The sequence below is a fragment of the Callithrix jacchus genome, chromosome 14, assembly GCF_049354715.1.
Source record: "Callithrix jacchus isolate 240 chromosome 14, calJac240_pri, whole genome shotgun sequence".
Lineage (NCBI taxonomy): Eukaryota > Metazoa > Chordata > Mammalia > Primates > Cebidae > Callithrix > Callithrix jacchus.
In genome coordinates, this window is record NC_133515.1 from 72,890,140 (window position 1) to 72,911,842 (window position 21,703).

General features: G+C 46.6%; 1 long non-coding RNA gene across 1 annotated transcript in view; it reads left to right on the forward strand.

The window, feature by feature from the left end:
* The window catches only part of LOC118147345 (uncharacterized), a 59,301-nt gene extending 38,829 nt beyond the window's left edge, over positions 1-20,472 (forward strand). Inside the window, exons 2-5 of the long non-coding RNA XR_004733647.3 lie at positions 482-617; positions 6,205-6,281; positions 12,910-13,047; positions 17,089-20,472. This is a non-coding gene — a long non-coding RNA (uncharacterized LOC118147345). The remainder of the gene's footprint in view (positions 1-481; positions 618-6,204; positions 6,282-12,909; positions 13,048-17,088) is intronic.
* Positions 20,473-21,703: the final 1,231 nt, after the last annotated feature.

The window sequence follows — 21,703 nt, forward strand, 5'->3', positions numbered from 1 at the left end:
GAACTGAAAGTCAGGACAGGGTTTTGAGCAGAGGCAGGACATGGTCTGACTTTTACTAAAGGATCTCTGGCTGCTGACTGAGAATAGGCTTTACAGGGTCAGGTAGATGGAAAGATGGAAGATGGGAGACCTGTCAGAAGGCTCACAGCTTAGGCCTCTGAAACTCCAGCCCCAGGTTTTCCCATACCATGTTCTCTGGGCCCCCCACAGTGCTGAGCTCAGGTCTCACAACCAGGCACAGAGGCTTAGAGTCTCCTGCAGTCCCCTTCCTCCCAGAAGGACCAGAATATTGTTTTTTAAACAGCTAGAGTTCACACGCGATGAGAATGTCCAGACCATATTCCTCGATTGGCTCTGGAGACCCCTCTGCAGCCCGTCCCAATCACTCCTACTGACCCATGGACCAGTAGGCTGGATTTTGCAATGGTAGATAATCTGCAGGCAGCAGACAGCTCTGCACTGTCCCTTTGGTTTTCCTCAGGCACCTCTGAGAGGGAGATGCCCTCTCAGCCAAGTACTCAACATGAGAAGGCTTCTGCTGTGCAGCTGTCAGAGAAGCAGGGGACAGATCAAAGCAGGAGAGGACCAACATCTGTGGCAACCAAAGCAAGTGCAAGGTACAAACACATCAAATGAATAAATAAGCAGATGGATGATTGATGGGTGGGGGAATGAATGATTAGTGCATAAATGAATGATTGATGAATAAACAAATGTATGGCCTGGAGCTGTCTCCTGCTCCCTGCTCTTTGGGTGTCTTCTCTCCTGGGAACCAAAGATTAAAGATTCTCCCATGACCTTCACCTCTGAAATTCCCTGCTGGAGTTGGGATTACACCTGCTTCTGAGCCCAGAGGCGGGGAGGCTTTGGTTTAGGATCAGTGGCCCGAGGCTGCAGGGGTGTGCTGGAGGAAGGAGGCTGGAAGCAATTGGAGTTGGGCTGGAAGACACCTGGGCAGCTTGTAGGTTTTGAGGGTGGAGAGCTCCAAGGATCTGGAAGGAGAGAGGGGTGTGTGGGGAAGAGGGGAAACGGAGTGGTTTGGTTTTTCTTTTCTGGTCCCACATTGGACATTCTGCAGATGCTGGGCCTTGGGTTGGTCTCATTCTAGGGCCTATTGAATATTATATATTCAAAACACGTATTTTATATATATAATTGATATACCACACAGATATATAATATATGTAATATTCCAGAAATATAACTTCCCTTAATGCTGGTCCATGCATTCTCAATGCATGTCTCATTGGAACATTTGACTGTATTATCCCAACAGGCAGGAAGACTTTAGTAACTGAAATTATCAGAAGCTTCCTTGAAAGGGGCAGGCTGGCGAAGACTCCAGCTCAGGCTTAAGCACTGGCACCACCCAGACGCTTGATGTGCCCCCACTTCCAGAAGCTTATCTCCCAGTGTGGCCAGATCCTCGTGCCTCTGGTGTAAAAGTCCCCTACTGGGGGAAGGTTTGAGGAAGCAATGTCTAAAGACCCTGGGTCACATGGCTCCACTCCATTTTGGAGGAGCGTCTTACCTGGGATTCCCATAGAATCTAGTTTGGGGCCAAAAGACTGCTCCTAAAGAGTACATGTACACAGTCCACTTTATATTCTAGACTTTGATAATCATAATCAAAATGGCTTCCATTTATTGAGTGCTTACTAAGGGCTCGATGTTGGCTTAAGAGTTTTGGCTGGGCGTGGTGGCTCATGCCTGTAATTCCAGCACTTTGAGAGGCCGAGTTGGGCAAATCACCTGAGGTCAGGAGTTCAAGACCGGCTTGGCCAACATGGTGAAACCCTGTCTCTACTAAAAATACAAAATTAGCCACATGTGGTGGTGGGCACCTGTAATCCCAGCTACTCAAGAGGCTGAGGTGGGAGAATCTCTTGAACCTGGGAGGCGGAGGTTGCAGTGAGCCAAGATCATGCCACTGTACTCCAGCCTGGGTGACAAGGCAAGACAGATAAAAAGAGTTTTGCATTCTGACTGGCACAGTGGCTCATGCCTGTAATTCCAGCACTTTGGGAGGCTGAGGCAGGCAGATCACCTGATGTCAGAAGTTCGAGACCAGCCTGACCAACATAGTGAAACCCTGTCTCCACTAAAAATACAAAAAATAGCTGGGTGTGGTGGCAAGCATCTATTATCCCAGCTACTTGGGAGGCTAAGTCAGGAGAATTGTTTGATCCCGGGAAGTGGAGGTTGCTGTGAGCCGAGATCACTGCACTCCAGCCTGAGCGACGGAGTGAGACTACATCTAAAAAAAAAATTTTTTTTCATTCTTATGTCATTCAATTTTCTTATGAACCCTGGGATGTCCCTCATTTTACATATGAAACTGAGGCACAGAGAGGCTAAGTGACTTGCTGGTAAGTGGTAGAGCCAGAAGGATGATGGCCATTTGGAGTTGAAAACTAAAGGGACTTTTCCTGAAGGCCTACTCTGGCAACTGGGCTGAACTTTCACTCCTCTAGCACAGAGATTCTTAACACTCTGGGGGCTACAGACCCCTTCATGCAAGTGATAAGGGTGTCCAGCCTCTTCCTCAAAAGTGTACATTTTGCATTTTGCACAAGTGCATTTTCCAGGCAATTTTGGGGGTCTACGCAGGCCTCCTGAACTCTGTTTTAGGAATTCACTTTCTGCAGTGACTGTTCTCCTTTCTCATAACCCTGAGGGCACAGGGCAACCCTCAGGGCCCTCAAAATCACCTCAGTAGGGAATGAAATCAGACAGGACAGGTTAATCAATGAAAGCTCACCTCCTGCTCCTTCCATAATTGCGCTCCTGCCTTTTCATCCTAACAGCCAGCACTTAGGTTAATTACATTCCAATAAGGCTCCCAGGTCTGGGGTCTTTGGAGTCTGCCCTGGAACCTGTTGACATGCCATCTGCTTCCAGAGGATTCTGGAGACCAAGACAGCCTTTTAAAATTCTTCTTTGTTTTCTTTGCTATAAGAGAGATAAAGGACCCTGTAACAGATCTCGTCCAAAATCCTACTTTCTTAACCCACCCACATCAGCCCTGAAGCTATGGAGGATTCTTTGGTCCCAGGCTGTCTTTCTGAAATCAAAACAGTGGCACCTATTATTTCAAGTCAATGACCTTTGGAAATACCTGGCTTGGAGTGAGGTGGCCACAAATTGACAGGACTGGCTGGGCAGAACCAGCTCAGTCAGGCCTGGAGAATTAAAAGGCTTAGGAGCTCCATCAGGGGCTGGGTATTGTGCTGCCTCAAACACCAGCTTCAGTCATTTATTCAAAAGATTTATTGGAACCTCCTGAAAGGGTATGTCCTCTGCAAAAAAATCCCACAATGCAAGGAAATATATAATATACATTATAATATATAAGATATAATGTATATCATATATAATATATATTATGATGTACAGTTATATATAATATATAATACACTGTACATTAAAATATGTATTAGGATTATATTATATGTTCCTATATAGAGAAATAATATATATTCCTATTATTATATATATTCAAAATATATATTCCATATATAGAATTGATATATTGCACAGATATATATGTAATATTCCAGAAATATAACTTTCTCTAATGCAGGTCCATGCTTTCTCCAGGCAGAGTGAAGTTCACACAATTAACAGAAAAAGTGCAGGGTTCATGGTGATTTGAGTTTCACTTTTTTCCAAATAGAGATGGCTCCACTGCTTGCCCCCACCAAAGGAATGAGGTATAAAATGGAGAGGTCTGGTGTTTGTTATATGACTTACAGATGCCCCCTCCCCCACCACGGCCCTGGATACTTCTTTCCTGCAAAGAAAAGTTTCCTCTGGGACTCTTCATTCTCTCGGGTTTGAACCCCAAGAAGCCCTCCACATACCCAGCTCCCTTGGCCTGAATCCATGGGCCCAGAGCTGATTTTCTCATCCCTGCTGAGACCCCTGCTCAGAGGAAATGGCTTGTTTGGAGATGGAAGCATTCTTGCTGCATGAGGGAGAAGAGATGGAGTTTGGCCTACAATGCCATGAGTATTCTTGGGTGGTTAATCCCCCCTCCAACATTGTAATCCTGTGGCCGATCTGTGGTTTAGCAGAGTGAGTATCAATTTTCAGAAAAGCAGGCCAGCGTTTGAGTCCTTGCTCTGCCAGTCGTGAGCTGTGTGCCACTGGGAAAGTCACTTCACCTTCTTGCATCACAGTTTTTTCCCTGTGTGTGGAGGGGCACAAGAGGGAGATTTACTTTACGAGATATGGCATGGTGCCTGGCATTCTATACATGATTTTCTTTCTTTTCCTGAATGAAGGCACAAACTTCAGAAGCATTTTGCAGACATCAGAAGGTACTATTAGGTTTTTCTTTATCAGTGCATTTCAGCCTCATCACCTTCCCACGCCATTCCCATCTTCCTTCTCTTAACCTCTCTCCCTACCTATAGCAGTTAGTCTAAACTCCAAATCATAGCTGCAGGCATTTCCCTGCAAATCTCACTAACAGGTTTAGCATCCCTCCTAAGGTTCATAGCGGTCACCAGTGCAGCCTCAGAAATGGAGATGCATGGACAGGTCAATTTCTCCATCCCTGCCTCTTCTGGTGTCACAGCAGGGTCCTAACATCTAAGCCTGTTAGGGCTGCTACACACTTACTATGAAGAAGGAGACCGCAGACTTTTCATGGCTTGGGGTGGGTTATAAATGGGCATCAGCTTCCTGGTGCTGAGCAGGAACCAGTGGGTGGGAGTGTGATACTGACTCCCCTCACTTCATTTGACCATGGCCATTGTGGGAATCACCACCATCATGCTCATCCTCGCAGCCAGCACCCAGCACCTAGTCAGAGCTGTCTGAGCCTCAGGGAGCTAAGCCCTGAGACACAGCAACCAAACCCTAAAAAGGACCCCAGACCCACCTTTTTTGGGTAGATTTTGCCCACTTACAGGTGGAGTGTTTTACATGGAATCTTCAAGGTAGAGGTGGGGGTGGGGCAGGGGGTGGGGGTGGTAAGCGGATACGAAGAGGAGAGAAGGGGTCAGAATAGGCCACAGGAGATTAGGGATTTAATTAAACTGCCTGTTTGGTTAAGGGCTTTTAGGTGCAAAGCTGCTTTGCATGATAATGGCAGTTTAGCTGAATTCCAATCTACTGAAGGAAACTTTTCTTTTTTTTTTTTTTTGCCTACCTCTCCCAGGAAACTTCTTTTATACTTAATTACTGTGGCTCATAAGCCTGGTTTCTCTCTAATGCCCCTCCCCAGGGTAAGCCGGGAAGCTCACCTCTTAGCTTCGGTCATGCTGGCCACCATCCTGGACAGACCCCTTGTCATCTATCCCATCCATGAACCAGGAAATATCTGAGTGGAAGGCCTTTAAGATCACCCAGGAAAGTCAGGTCTTGCTTAAGGGGGTGACCCCTGAAGTCCTTTGATAGGGTTGCCAGCCAGCAGGGGCAACCGAGAATGGCTCTGGGATTAGGCTACTGAAACTTGCCCTGGGGTCTCTGCTTCCAGAAACCCCAAACACCAAACAGGAACAACATTCCCCTGGTAGGTTCAGCAGCACTGGACAAGCACAGGTGTGGTCGTTTAAGTGAGCTTGGTAGGGTCTGGACCAGAAGGAGACTCCCTGGCTGACTTGCCTGGGTGGCCTGAGGGTGGAGGAACTGCATCTTTGGTTGTGGAACTGCATCTTTGAAAGTGACTGCTTTTCAGGCAGAAGGACAGCATTCGGTCCTCGTCGGGACAAAAGGAGTAGATGGAAAGCCTGGTGGGTGGAGCAGAGAGCCCTGATACAGAGAGGGAGAAGCCATGGGAGATGGAGACTCCAGCACACGGGCAGGGTAGGAAAGGGTTAAAGGGTTTGGGAACTCCTGTTTCCCATCACTTGTCAGCCAGCTTTGCTCTCAGCCTTATCAGCAGGGATAGGGCCGCGCCGGGAGAGGCTCTGAGAGCTCTCATTTCCAAGCTCTTCCCAGACTTGGAGCTCTCAGTGTTCTCATTACCTTCTAAGGGCTCCTGGCTCTGTCTGGGGTAAGGGCCATGGGGAGGGGCTGGAAACCCAAACACATTTAATGGAGTAGAGTACAAGTTACTAAATACAGCCCGGGTTGGTGGTGTGGCTGTTGAATCTTCAGAATCCAACTGTCCCTCCTCCTCTCCCCTAGTGCAGGCTGTGTCTTCGCTTTCATTCAACTAAAGCTAAAACTCCTCATTGCTTTTCCTTTTTACAGTTACCCTGAGTCAGAAATCTTCATCATGTATTTGAGCAGTTACTTTTGGAACTGAAGTAAAGGACTTTACATGTCAGGTAAAGATGTCTTGGTAAGACTTGGTAAGATGACCCACGCTAGCCTTTTGGGAGACATACAGTTTTTAGTTTTGCCATCTCGTGGTTGCTACCTACCCAGTTTCAACCATTAGGTAATTTGGTAAACCTGCTTTCTAGATCTTCATTCAAGTTATTGGTTTAAGAGACATTGCCTGGGAGAGGGCTGAGGGCAGAACCATAGGTCATGCCAATATAGACTCTCCTCTAGACCTTGACATCAACCCATGGTCAATATTTTTTGGGTGTGGATACTGTTATTGAACCAGCTAATTCCTTCTGTTGTGCATCTCTAAGTTATAATCCACCAAGGATCCAGAAGGCTGCTATGAGAAAAAGTATTAGGTTGGTGCAAGAGTAATTGCTTACTATCAATGAAAATAATGACAAAAAGCTGCAATTACTTTTGTACCAACCTAATAAAAGTTAAAAGCACCTTTCTATAATCCAATACCCTCGGTCCCATGAATCTCCCTAATTTGCCATTCTTGTGACCCTGCTAAAGAAGAAAGTAAAGTAGACATGGTATTTTGCCGTCAATTAGAGATGCTATGAATGCAATATAAGCATCATAACCACATTTTTGTAAGGAGCAAGAGTTGCCTGCCAAGAACAGTGGTATGCATGACCAGGGAGCTGGCTCTTTAAAAAAAGAATTGACTTAGGAAAGAAATGAGGAACGAATGGGGATTTGAGTTAATCAAGGACAGGGACTGGGATAATAGTTTGTAGGTAAGGTGCTAATTATTTGGGGGGCATAGGGTTCTGTCCTGTGACTGCGAGAGAAGGTCTTGGGCTAGAATGCAGAGTATCCCCTTGTGTAGAAGCCACAAGGCCTCAGTTCTCCCAGGTCTGGAAACTCCAGAGGTTCTGAACACCTCAGGCTGTCTGCTGCCTCCATGCCTCTGCTCATGCTGCCCCATCTGGAATCCCTTTCCTTGCTGTCCACCTGGTGAACATCTGTTTATCCTTCTTTTTCTTTCTTTCTTTTTTTTTGAGACAGAATCTTGTTCTTGCTCTGTCACCCAGGCTGGAGTGCAGTGGCGCGATCTCAGCTCACTACAACCTCTGCCTCCCAGGTTCAAGTGATTCTCCTGCCTCAGCCTCCTGAGTAGCTGGGATTACAGGCCATGTGCCACTATGCCCAGCTAATTTTTGTGTTTTTAGTAGAGATGGGGTTTCACCACGTTGGTCAGACTGGTCTCAAACTCCTGACCTCGTGATCTGCCCACCTCAGCCTCCCAAAGTGCTGGGATCACAGGCATGAGCCACTGCACCTGTCTTCATCCTTCCTTTTCATTGCAAGTCTAATATTCTCTAACAAGTCTTCCCTGCCTCCTCCTCCCCTCCAGTTCCAGACTTCTCAGGTAGAGCTCATTACTCCCACTATGACCTTTGGTTCCCTGAATAGACTTCTGTATTTGCACCAACATCATTTTATTACATGGGGGTTAAGAACACAGAGTTTGATGTTTGGCAGACTTAGCTATTAGCTGTGACTTTGCCTCTTGCTGTAACCTCTCTAAATCTCAGTGTCCTCATCTGTAAAGTTGGGGTAATGATAAATACCCACTACGACTGGGATGAGGAGTCAACAGAAAATGAACACAAAGCACGATATTTCTTTTACTTGTATTCCTTTTTTCTCTCTAGAAAAAAATCTGGGAGCTTCGTTTTTCCATATCATTAATATGCTGCCACCATTTAGTTGAGAGGAAGATACCCGTTTTTTCTTTGGGGCTTGAACTTTCAGCCTCCTAGCAGTGGTCTGCTTCTACTCTAAGCAATCCAGTCCATACTTCTAGGTTTGTGCACCTGGCTCTTTCATGAAGGTGCAGAGTGACCTGGATGGGACCTATGTACCCTGGAGAGCTTGAAGAGCCAGCTTGTTAGTGCCTTGCTCCTAATTGCAGGCCCTGGCCTCAGGTTCCGGGTGAGGTATGCACACTTTGGGCACACCAGGCTGCTTCTCAAACTCTGATTTGGGTCCCATCTCCACACTCTTCCAGCTGTCTTGTCTTCCTCTAGCACTGTCTTTGGGCTTACATCTTCTTTTCACCTACCTTTTATTCTAGGCTTTCAGATTCTGAGACTCTCGGCTCAATGTACTTGTCTATTTTTCATATTTTGCACAAAGAGGTAGTATAGATAATAGGTTGAACAGTGGCACCCCCCAAATATATGTGAAAGTCCTAACCCCCAGAACCCTGTGAATATGACTTTTTGGATATGGAATCTTTGAAAATTAGATGACATCCTTAATTTAGGAGGACCCCTAAATTTAATGACAAGTAGCTTGATAAGAAAAATGAGATATCTGACACACAAAAGGCCATGTGAAGGTGGAGGTAGAGCTTGGAGTTATGCCGCAACAAGCCAGTATACACCCAAAGTCATCAGAAGCTGGAAGAGGCAAGGAAAGAATCCTCCCTAGAGCTTTGAGGAAGCATGGCCCTGGCCATCCCTTAATCTAACTTCTGGCCTCAACACTAATGGAATAAATTATTTTAAGCCACCCAATTTGTGGCAATTTACTTCTAGCAGCCACAGGAAACAAATACAGGTAGTAACTGGCAAAGCATCTATATCTGTTCTTCTACCCAGAACACCTGACCAGGTAGAAGAAGGAACTGTGGTCTTTGAAAGACATGCATGAAAGCCTGACGTGAGGGCTGATGTGGGTTCAATGCAGTCTGAAGACTGATTCCAGGAAACTGAGTTTGGAAACAAGTGAAACCAGGAAGGAGGGAGGGGCATCCAGAATGAGTATGTGTGATGTAGCAAGCTTGTTACCACCGTGGGCAAGGGAGATGCGTTCTTGCGCGGATTCTCCAGGAGCTGTAGCAGTCCCACCACCACCCCAGAATTGTCTATGCAAGGGTCAGAAGAGGGGAATATTTACTTCCTGGCTCCTTTCCCTTGTTGGTCAAGTCACCTCATTGGACATAAACTACTCCTTGCTTGTGCTGCTTTCAGTTTTGCCTGCAAAAGTTGGAAGTGAGAGAAGGCTCTGGGCAGAATGGGAGATGTGTGGTGCCAGTGCTGGAGCTGGTATGAGTGCAGGTGGGCTGAGAGGACCCAGGCAGGCCACCAGAGGTGTGACCTACAGTGCCGAAAGATGTGTCATTAGACTTGGATTGCAGTCTGTAATTTCAGGGAATTGCTCTCAAAACTATCAGCCTGCTTAATTTATAACTGCTCATCTGGCTTCCCAGATCCGATGAAGCTTTGATAGGAATGAATATGAAAGTGTTTCATAAACTATAAAACACTAATGAATACCAACCAGTATTTCCCATTGTATACAATAGGCCCAAACTGCGGGAGCCTGTTTCTTCAAGTCTCAGTCCCCATGCTCCACTTCTCCCTGCCTCATTCCTGGTCAGATCTTGTGACATCTCCGGCCCGTGTCTTACCCAGACTAGCTGCAGATGCAGGCTAAGGGGCAATTAAGCATCTTGGAAGATGCTGCCCAGTGGAGGAACTTGGAAGGGAGAGAATAGTCTCCCTAGATACAGAAGGAACTCGCTCTCCTAAGATTCTTTTCTTCCTACAAAAATTTCCTATAAAAAAACTGCTGCACAGCAAATTACCCTCAAATTTAGTGGCTTAAACCAACAGTAAACACTGTCTCCTGCCTGTGAGTCAGGAATTTGGGAGCAGCTTAGCTGGGTGGTTCTGCCTTGAGGTTTCTCATGAGGATGCAGTCGAGATATTACCTGGGACTACAGTCATCTGAAGGCTTGTCTGTAGCTGGAAGTACTGTTTCTAAGATGGCTCAGTCAGGTGGCTATGGACAGATGGTTTCAATTCCTCCCTGGTTATTGGTGGGTAGCCTCAGTTCCTCTCCATGTGGACCTCCCCACAGGGTAGGGCTTCCTGAGAGTCTTCACCACATGGCATCTGGAGTCCCCTAGAGTGAATGATCCATGAGAGAGCAGGGTGGAAGCTGCACTGTCATTTATGTCCTGGCCTCAGGAGTCATGCACTGTTCATTCCATAGATCCTATTATTTATACCAGCCCTAGACAATGTGGAAGGGGGTTACACAAGCATGTGAATTTCGGGAGATCACTCTGGGCTATCTTAAAGGCTGTCTACCAAAACTACTTAGCTCAATGTTTGTCAAAAGCATATCATATGCAGGATGCAGTGGTATGTGCCTGTAGTCCCAGCCACTCAAGAGGCTGAGGCAGGAGGGTTGCTTGACCTGAGCACTTTGAGGCTATATTGAGCTATGATCATGCCTGTGTATGGCCATTGCTTTCCAGCTTGGGTAACATAGTGAGATGTTGTCTCTAAAAGGAAAAGCATATCATAAGGGCTTAATAAATAGTAGCTGCAATTATTATTAATTCATACATTTGTAGTCCCTGCTAGGAAATAATAAACCCCTTGAGGGCATAGATCATGTCTTAGTCTTGTTTGTACCTCAAATTTCTAGAGTAGTGTCAAGCATACTGATAGGTCCATACCAAATGCTGATAGGGAATATGTGAATGAAGGCTTAGAGAGGGCTAGTCTGGTGGCATGCTCAGAGTGAATGGGGAGAGAATTCACACCCAGATGTTAAATAGGATTCTGTAATTCAGGTGCTTACCTAGAATTACCAAAGTGTGTAGAACCAAGACCCTAGAGTTCCCACACTTGAGTACCAAGGACGTTTGATACCAAGACAATAGGCAGGGCAAGGGTAGCTCTTATGATTCTCTTTTGAAAACAAGCCCTGAGCAGCAATCTGGTAGGGAGAAATGGTTCCGACCCCATGATCTAAAGAGTGACCCCACTGATGTTTAATTTTCTGGGCCAAGGCAGACATGGAAAGTTCTTGATATTTTTGTCATACTCAAATGCCTATCTTGATGACACCTCTGTCCTCCTACTGGACAGAACAATTTCCCTTTCTTTCTAAGAGACGCTGATGCACATTTCTTAGAGTTAACTAAGTGAACAGAGAGTTTCATGTCAGAGGCCCGCCCTGCTACTGCCGCCCTTTATGCAGGAGAGGGTCTGAGTCTGCGAGGTAACCGATGCTCTAGGTGAGATTGAGTTTCCAGACGTCTAGCTCACATTGGAAGCCTTGCCCCTGCCCCTGGGCCTGAAAGTTCACCAATTGTCCTTTTTCTGCAGACAGAGCCCTCTGTCCTTACCAGTGTTGTGCTTTTTTGTCCCAGTTTCCAACAAGAAGCCACTCCCATGAGGCTGCTCCTCCAGGAGCCTCAGAGACAAAGACCAATGGAAGAGCAGGTGTCTTCTCAGAGATTTTCCCATGTAGATCACATTCCCATTTGCCAGAGATTCCATTTTTCCCCAGTTTCTCGAAATCCCAAACAAGTGGCTTTACCTGTCTCTTTCTCCCTTTCTTAAAGCTAAAGTGATTAATTCAATAAAGGGGAAAAATCTTTCCTAACAGGGTAGAAGGAGCTTGCACTGAATAATATTTTGCCCCTGGAAAATAAAATGAAGATTGAGACATGCAAATTGTAGATGGGACAGAACCATAGGAGACAGATGATATTTGAATTGCCTCTAAACCAAACCAGAGCAGGCATGGTAGTCTGCACCTGCAGTCCCAACTACTTGAGAGGCTGTGGTGGGAGGATCGCTTGACCTAAGGATTCTAGGCTGCAGTGATCTATGATTGTGCCACCGTACTGCAGTCTGGGTGACAGAGTGAGACCCCATTTCTAAAAAAGGAAAGGAGAAATAAGCCAAACCAGGTCACCAAAAGGAAATCTGAAAGGAAATTTAAAATGCTTGTTGATTGAAACAAAAAAATACTGTAACTGAGTCTGAAGGAAACAGTGATATATCAGGGATTGTTGTAATTCAAGGAAACTGGACTCTGGAATGACCCTCATCTTGAAAAAGCTTTTAAAATGGTATTTATTTCACTTTCTGTTAGGTTTTAACCAGAAAGAGAACATGTTTAACAGAGGTAGCATTGGGAAATGTGGCCAGTGGAAGAGTTGGGGGCTTATGTGTATGAGGAATTCTTTGGAGTGCAGGACTAAGGCAGTAGAGCTGGACCAATGCAACTCTCTTGGTTTTCAAATTCTGCCTCTACGTAGCTATGGAAAGAATTGTATCATTCCTGGTAGAAAACTCAGCCAAAGTGTTCCCCTGAAGATGAAAACACAGTAAGAATTTTAAGAAACCATTTTTTGGGGGAGTCAAAAGAATGTTAATGAGACAACTGATTAGGTCTTTTAAGAACTTTTATACAAAGAAGTTAAAAATAAAATATTAGGTCCAGTTGAAATATTTTACATGCCCACCCAAAAAACCTACCCCAAAATATAACATTGAGCTTTCAGAGGGGAAGCAGGGAGTGGGACACAGAAAGAAACTAATGAGAGGACAGCATGGAAACCACACTTAGGAAACAGAACTTTTAACCAACGATTATTAGAAAAACAACAGCAATCATTGATTAAACAAATTATGGTCCTAGGAAAAGGGACACAAAACAGTCAGCCTTGGGAAGACTGCAATGTTGGGTAAGCTCAGAGTATTAGGGGTGACAGCTCTCATTTCCTATGCAATTAAGAGCCTCGTTCTTTGGGTCATCTCAGTCAGTTGACAATCACTTTTTTTTTTTTTGAGATAGAGTCTTGCTCTGTCACCCAGGCTGGAGTGCAGCGGCGCTGTCTTGGCTCACTGCAACCTCCACCTCCCAGGTTTAAGCAGTTATCCTGCCTCAGCCTCTCAAGAAGCTGGGACTACAGGCACGTGCCACCACGCCCAGGTAATTTTTTGTATTTTTAGTAGAGATGGGGTTTCACCATGTTAGCCAGGGTGGTCTCATTTCCTGACCTTGTGATCTGCCTGCCTCGGCTTCCCAAAGTTCTGGGATTACAGGCGTGAGCCATTGTGCCCAGCCTGACAATCACTTTTTGAGAACACATTATATGCTAAGCTCTGTGTTAGAGGTTGGGGCTCTAACACCTACATAAAGCATGCTGCCTTACACAAATGCCCAGGGTATGGTGAATGTAATAAGGTATAACAATAGCTAAAATTTATTGAGCACTTGCTATGTTTTAAACATTTTACAAAAACTACAATCCACCATGAGAACAGAACTGTATGGTTTTGGTCACATTTGTAGCTCTATTACTTGGCACATACGTATTCAATAAACATAGTTTAAAAATCCTTCCAACAACTCTATGAGTAGGTTTCATTATTACTCCCATTTTACAGATGAGAAGACTGAGGTCCAAAGAGATTAAGCACTTGTTTGGTGTCATAGTTAGGAAGCCATGGGACAAGGATTTGAACCCAGGAAATCCTGCAAAAGACTCCACAGTGCTGCCCCTTTATAAGTACATGAGTAATCAAAATGCAAGATGAAAGTAGAAAGCACTCCAAGGGAGATTCAAACAAACTGCCTTAGAAGTTCTAATCTCTGGCAAGGAAAAGGGACAGTGAAAAGGGGAGGATCCTTGGAAGAGATGGCATTTGAGTTGGTTCTTAAAATGTGGGTGAGATTTCCTCAAAGGAGTACAAGGGGAAGCATCTTCAAGATGAAGGAATGTCAGGAACCAGCACTCAGAATTGGACAAGTGAAAGATGTATTTGGAGACTTTTATACTTCCAGTTTGCTAGGGAAGTAGCCCTCCTCCATGGCAGCAGCAGGAGATTATCTGGAGTGGGTTGGAAGCGGTAAGGAGCAGGGCTTCTCATGCTGTCACTGCACAAGGATTCACTGTGATTCAGCAGATCCACGGTGTGGCCCCTGGTGATGCCAAGGCAGCTGGCTTTCGACCACACTTGGAGCAGCTGGGTTCTAGAGGTCCTTGCTTTTCTGGCTCAAGGATGTAGATTTTATTTGGTACGTGTAAGACTGCAGAGATGGATTTTAAGCAGGAAAATAAGGCTTTAGAAAGATGAGTTGGTGACAGTGGTATAAGATGCCCTGGAGAAAGTTGGGCTTTGGTTTCTTTAGCTCCTAATTTATAACTCTCAAAGCTCAGAATACCGATTCAGTCAGGGTCCACACAGGAAAACAGAAACCAAAGAGATGATTAACAGATACCATTTAGCCCTTGACTTTGGATTGCCATTTTTTCACCAGAGCTGCCTAGAAAATGTTCTTTCCCCCTCCTTCAAGACCAGCCAGAAGCAAAATATGTCCCTAGTTTCTAGTGGTTAGAAAAAGAGAGAAAATGTTGCCTTGACCTTGAGATATTCTGATGGGTCTGTTCAGGTTCAAACTGGGCCCATCACCATGCTCACTCTAGATTACTTTTTCATGATTGACAGATCTGCTTGGGGAGTGAAAAATGCTGCTAATATCAGCCTGAAAAAAATATCAGGAAATTAAATCTGTGGCTTAAATCCCACACTGCTTTCTGGCTCTGGTCTGTCTCCTAACTGGGATCTCTTCCTTGGCCTGGAGGCCTCCTTCCGGCCTCCTCCCCCTCCTCTGGTTCTCCCACCCTCTCTCTTTGCTCCCACACCTTCCCCTCCTCCCCCTTCTCTTTCTTATCCTATAGAACCTCCGTCCTGCTTTTTTTCTTCTCTCCGGGCTCTTCCCTGGTGGCTTCAAGCTTCTCTTCCTGTCTCTAAGCTTCCAGCTTTTCCCCAGCTCCACGGAAGCATCTGTCTGTTTCTCTTTCACTTCCCTTCAGGGAGTCCTAAATGCTGAATAGGCCCTTCAGACCAGACCCTGAAGGGGACTTGGCTGGGGCAGTGGGGGGTGGGGGGTGCTGGGGACCTGCTGAGGCTATACAGAAGCCTATTGATAAGCAGTCCTTCCACACAGACAACCCTGTCCAGTCTCTGTGGCTCCAGTGGAGAGCGGCGACCCTTGAGGTGGTGGCCAACATCCCGGCCACCATGAATGACCTCAGTGTCTTTGGTGGGCAGGGGGACCTTCTCTCTGTAGCCTCCAAATCCTTCAGACCAATCAATCCCACCATGGGTGTGAATATATTCATCTTGAAAATAATTTGTCAGTACATCTCCATCAGTGGTGCTGATTTCATTAATTGGAAGAATTAGCTCTTTGTGGCCAATGGAAGAATATGGAGCCAAAACACACGGAATACTTTTCCCCAGTGACCCAGAGACCCTTGGACGAACTCCTGGGTGCCATGAAAATGGATCGTTTAGCAGAAAGAATACCATTGGATGTTTATTTAACATCACTCCCCATTCCCCCAAAAAGACCTTCGAAATGCTCTCACATCTGGCTGCTTTTCTTCCTTCACTTTTTTGTGTAGAGCCAGGGCAGGGAGGAAACTTCATCAGTCTGAAAACATCCAGCAGCAAAGTGTAAATTAAATGTGCAGAGAGGCCAGGGGAGGGGGAGCCTTACATCCTGGGGCTGGAGTAAAAGACTGTGTCCTTACCCCGACTCCATACAGGCGAGCTGGTTTTTACCTGGCGTCTCCCATTAGGAGCTGTGTGACCTTGGGCAAGACAATGAACCTTTCTGAGCCTCAGTTTCCTTCTGGTAAAATAGGAAAATAAGCACATATTGGAGGGCAAAAGGGAATAAAGTATGTAGAGTGTATGGCACATGGACACTTGATTGATGGTAGCTACTATTGTGGTTGCCGGGATCAAAACCAGAAGAGAATCCCAACTGTTTCCATGCCTCAGAGACTCACCATTGCTGGCCCCATTCGGGGAGACAGATGGGCAAAAGTAAGTCCTATGGGATGAGACAGATGGACAAAAAAGGGTGATCAAGGGGATCGGATGGAATGACAGGCCAATGGGGAAACAGGCAGATGGAACATCTCATGGGGAAGGCAGATTGATGACAACCCAGAGGATACCCTGAGAGATGGCATCCCATGGGAAGGACAGATGGATGAGGATCCAACAGGGGAGACAGAGAGATGACAGACCAAAGAGGAAGACAGATGGATGTCGATTTCATATGGGGGGTGGGCAACCCTGTGATTGGGAGGAACAGATGGACAGCACGCTGACGATGGAGCCCGGGCTTCCTGTTTAGTCTCTGTTTCTCAGGCCTGGACATCCCTGAATTCATAAGAACCTTGGGGCTCTGTGAGGATGAGAGAGAGAGAAAGAACGAGAGAGAAAGAACTTCACACGGCCTGAGAAGACGTGAAGCACCAGGGTCAGTCTGGCCTCTGTTCCTCCCTCCTCCCACAGCCCCTCCCTGGGTGGCCCCACAGATAAAGGCTCAGCCATAATGATGATGATGAGGAGGAGGGACAAAACTGCTTTTGGAAAGAAAGGGAAAATAAAAACTAGCTAAAAGTTTTATTTATTTAAAATAAAGGCTCAGTTATGCTTGACTGTAAACATGCAGGCCCATCCCTCCCTCCCTGGCTCTTCTGGTGGCAGAGGGCTTGGACCACACAGCGTGCTGGGGGCAGGAGGCAGAGAGAAGGCCAGTGTAGGTGGGGGTGGGGGGGGTGGGGGGAAGGGGTGGGACTAGGGTGCCCCAGGTGTGAGGAGGGGAGAGGGGCTGTGGAAGTCAGTGACCTGCTGAGCACAGCTGGGCTGGGCTGGCCAGACCCTCTGGCCTTGGCTCCCAGTCCTTCAGCATACACCATCAACACTCCATAAGGCCTCAACCCCACCTGCAGCACATGTGGGGATGCCAGGGACACACACACACACACACACACACACACACACACACACACACGTACGTGTGCAGGCCTTTTTCCCAACTCTGTCTCCATCTCTTTGTCATAGCTAGCACAGTGGGGTCCTGGGGAGGTGGGCACATCTCCAGCTGTGAGTCACATCTTCTGTTTGAACTAGAAATCCTACCTGCCTTTTGTCCTCTTTCTTGCAGGTTCCACCTGAATTCCTTCCATGCTTTTCAGCGACTGAACCGTTTGGGTGGCCTGGAAGATCTTGTGAGCTCCCTAGAGAGAGGAGAGACAGTATGGATGGAATCTGGAGGAGAGACAAGTCTGGGGACCCTGCTTTTCAAGTCTTTTGTGTGAGGGCTGCGTAGGTGGCCTCACTAGCCAGGGAAGAGCTATGGTATGCAGGGTCAGGCGGGAATAAGCAGGAAATGTTTGTGATAAGAGGCTCTGCCTCATTCAAACTCCTCCTGTTTCCAGACCCAGCTGCAGGATAAGGGCCCATGAACTGAGCAGGGAGCCTTGGAGGAGGCTGCTGCCAGAGCCAGCCTTTGGGATTGCAGCAGGAAGAGTAGTAATCAGAGGTCCTTGGGGGCCCTGAAGTCTATGCCTGGGGATAGAAACGACCCTGGGAACTCAGCCAGGGCTGCCTTCCTTTGGGATCAGGAATTTCAATCATACTTCAGAGGGCCAAATCAATCCCTTAAGAAAAATAAAAGAAAACAAACCCAGGCTTTGTTAATCCAAGTTGTTGAGAGGGTGGAGCAGGTGGGAACTACAGCCTTGACCCCCCAGGGGATTTCATGCCCTCGATTGGTCCCAGTTGGAGCCATTCACTAATGTTGACCGGTAGAAATGGAAAATGGAAGGGTGTACTGACAAAGACGGTACTGGAAGCTCAGGAGGAATCCATCCCAAGGGGATCATATGCTGGGGATAAATAAAGTCATCGAACACGTGTCATGTAGGCATTTGCAAAGCTTGGTGCCCCTTAGATTTCCAGTGTCTCCTCTTTGCCCAAGGCCCAGTGACTGCACCATCTGTGGTTGACTTGGCCAGCTCACAAAGGAGCGGGATGTGCTGCACAGGAACACCCCATGAGTGGGAGTGAGGCTGCAGGCTACTGGCTATTGTACCAGTGCTCCTTCTTAAGGATTAGCAGCTTCTATCTATCCCTAGAGGCTACACTGTAAATGCCTGTGTAATGCTAATTTGTGGTTGGCAGGTGATTGATTGGGAAGCAGCAGAACAATGGCAAGAGGAGGCTGAGCTCCCTCCTCCTCCTCCTAGTGTAATGGTATGTGTCTTCTAGCAGAAATGTAGCAACAAGCCCACAGAAAAACTGATTATTCAGAAAGGATGAAGATTTACCCACCGATGCCCAGAATCTGAAAGTTAAGTCTGGAGTGGAGAGATGTGCTGTGAAGCAGAAATCCAGTGAGATTTTTTGATGGGAGTAAGTGACACCCCATCACTTTTACCATATTTTTTTTATTAGAACCAAGTCCTTAGGTCCAGCCCACGCTTAGAGGAAGGGATTACATGGGAGGCAAGAATCACTGAGAGCCATTTCGGAAACTGCCTACACTTAGTAAAACCCCTAAAAAGCTCCCGGCCAAGGGCCTGGCACAGAGCAAGTGCTCAAGGAATTGTTACCTGGACTGATGCCTCATCTAGGAGGTGAGCGAGGTTGTCCCACAGTGGCCTGGGTCTCTGCTGTCCCATCTTGATTCCTGTTGGTACTGCTGGGTTTTCTCCAAAGGTGTTTCCCTCTGACACTGTGCAGTTTGTGACTGGGCTCTCTGGGCGGAGCCGGCAGAGAGCATAGATGCTAACTTACACTCCTGCTGTCTTCCAAGCAGCCTCTTCATGACCATGTGTGGTCTTGCTTTGTGGTCAGTGTACGGATATTTTAATTTCCTGCTCACCTGCTCAGAGGAGGATCTGATTTCTCCTTGCATTTATATTTCTCTCTGGCAGCTTGTGGACAGGTATTTCTGTCTGACCATCTGGTAGCCATTCACCTTTATGGTGGCTTGAGAAAGGAATCAATTTCACTTGTTTCTTTAGTAATATCTGCCTCTTTTGACAGCAAGTTACCTTTATCACCTCTTAAAATTCTTACTATGTTGGACCTTCTGGTACCTTGGGGGCTCTTTCACTCCCCTGACTTTGTACAACTGCATCTCCCTCTTTGGTTTAGCTTCTCATGCCTCTCTTTTTGCACCGTGGTTTAATACATTCCATATATACTTCTAAGTCTGCTGGTACCTCTCCCCACCCGCTGCCTGCTGAGAGTGATGGATTCTTCCTGACTAGATCAAGTCTAAAACAATCAGAAAACAATCAACTGAAAGAGAAAAAGCTGACCTCTGCCCTCATCCTTCCCCTCTGCAGACATCTTGAGGCCTTTTGTCTAATTGTGGTGGGTTATTTGGGGAGGGCAAGAAATGGGAAAGATAGAGCAAATTTCTGGGCAAGAATGAAGTGGGGAGTGAGTGGAGCTTCTTCCTCTTGCTCTGGTTTTGTATCCTGGGTGTTTCCAGGGCCTACTGCCTCCTCCGAGACTCCTAGAAAGTGAGGAGCCATGGACTGGTATCCTAATAACAGGTTGGACCTCAGAGGCATCTGATAAGAAGTGTAAGCTCAGCTCACCGTGCTCTGTTTTTTTTTTTGTTGTTGGAAGAAGTATTGAAAAAAGGAGTGATTATGTACTGGTCTATCTAGCCATAGAATACAAACACTTAGGGTGAGCAGCAGGGAACACCTTTTCTGAAAATGATGCTACATGGAATGGATGATCAATTCCCTGGTTAAAATGATGCCAGACACTGTCTTTCAGAGTCTTAAAACTCCTCCCAATATCCTCCACATGCTAGTTACTAATTGGATAATGAATATGGTCACCATTGTAGGGCCTGTTGCTCCACTGTAGTGGTCAAGAGTGTGCACTTCTGTTCACAACAGCAAAGACATGGAACCAACCCAAATGCCTGCCAACGATAGACTGGATAAAGAAAATGTGGTACGTATACACCATGGAATACTACGCAGCCATAAGAAGGAATGTTGCAGGGACATGCATGAAGCTGGAAGCCATCATCCTCAGCAAACTAACACAGGAACAGAAAACCGAACACAGCATGTTCTCACTCATAAGTGGGAGCTAAACAAGGAGATCACATGGACACAGGGAGGGGAACATCACACACTGAGGCCTGTCTGGTGCAGGGAAGGGAGGGAGAGCATCAGGACAGATAGCTAATGCGTGTAGGGTTAAAACCTAGACGATGGGTTGATGGGTGCAGCAAACCACCATGGCACATGTATACCTATGTAACAAACCTGCACTGTCTGCACACGTATCCCAGAACTTAAAAATGTAAAAAAATTACACTGAAAAAAAGTGTGCAGTCTGGTTAGATAGGCCTTGGTTTAGATCCCAGCTCCTTTACTTAGTAGCTATGTCACCTTAGCTATCCTCTGAAAAATGTCCATTTTCTCATCTGTAAAATGGGTATGTGAGAGTTTCTGTTCTCATAAGATTGTTATAAGAGTTACACAAAGTAATAAATAAGAGATAATAAATGCATATAGAGTCTCGTGCATAGTAAACCCTCAAAATCTATTATGTCTTACTATCTCTGCCCCTAAGACCTTCCAGCAGCTGAAGCCTCAGATTTTGGAGCTTACCATCTCTGCTGCACATTTTACTTGATGGGGACTGTTCCTGTCTTCTCCCTCCCTTGAATGTTGAGCTGCCACAGTAATTGCATCAGTGTACCCTCACCCCAGTCCCCCTCCTAGACATTCTGTCCCTGGAACCTTGGCCCCACTCCCCAAACCCCCTCTCCACACTTTTCTCCAGAGTGTGAGTCAGTCTCCAAGTCCAGTCTGCATATCTCTGTGGAGTGTCCTCTGGGATCTGAGGGACGGTCCGGCTGGGAGGTCTTGCTCCTTATCATGGATGACCTCGTTGTGAACCTTTCTGAGGCAGTGGGGAGAAATGTAAAACATTCAGACAAGTTGTTATTTGTCATCCCTCTCGCCCACCCCTAGAAAGTTAACGGCATTTAACTCCCTCTCTAAAACACAGAGTTTAGTCAAAACCCTTTTTGTCTATAGACACAGAGTGAACAGTTAATTTGGCTCTGGGAGCTGTGCTGAAGAAACCACTCGGGAGGCCAGAGGGGATGTCTGTGGTGGGTCAGATCTCTCGGTGTGAGAGGGGGTTAGACTTGGAGACAGGGAGGAGTCAGTGTGGTCCGAGGCTCCACGGGGATCCAGGGCTGTGTCCGCAGCCGCTCCAGGACAGAAACTTCCTTGGTTTCTGCAGGACACCCTGGCAAAGCATTGCCCCAAGAACAGCGTGTCTTCTTTTTCGTTTGGAAACTGAGCCAGTGGTCTCCCCAGCAGCAGGACTTCCCCACTCCGTCCTCTCTGAGTCCCATCTCAGGAGCTTTTTGGCATGGAGATCAAGGCCTGGGATGGGTAGTTTTTTCAGAGAAGATGAATCATCTGCATATTTTCTTCAAAGGAAATTGGGCTTTCGAAACCCAAATCTCTCATGTGATGTAAATAGTGAAGCTGAAGGCTGGGATGCTAGGGTGTTAGGGAGGTTGGCTGTGCTAGGGAAGCAGGAGTGCTGAGTCAGTGGATGAAGGCAGATTTTGATGAGTGTTGCAAATTACTGGTTTGGCATGGGACATGAAATGGCTTTGTACCAACTCACTGGTGGGGAAAAAAGGGCTGGCACCAGCAGAGACCCTAACTGGCTTAGGCAGAGTGATAGTGTCTGTGAGCTTCTTCTCAGAGACTAGA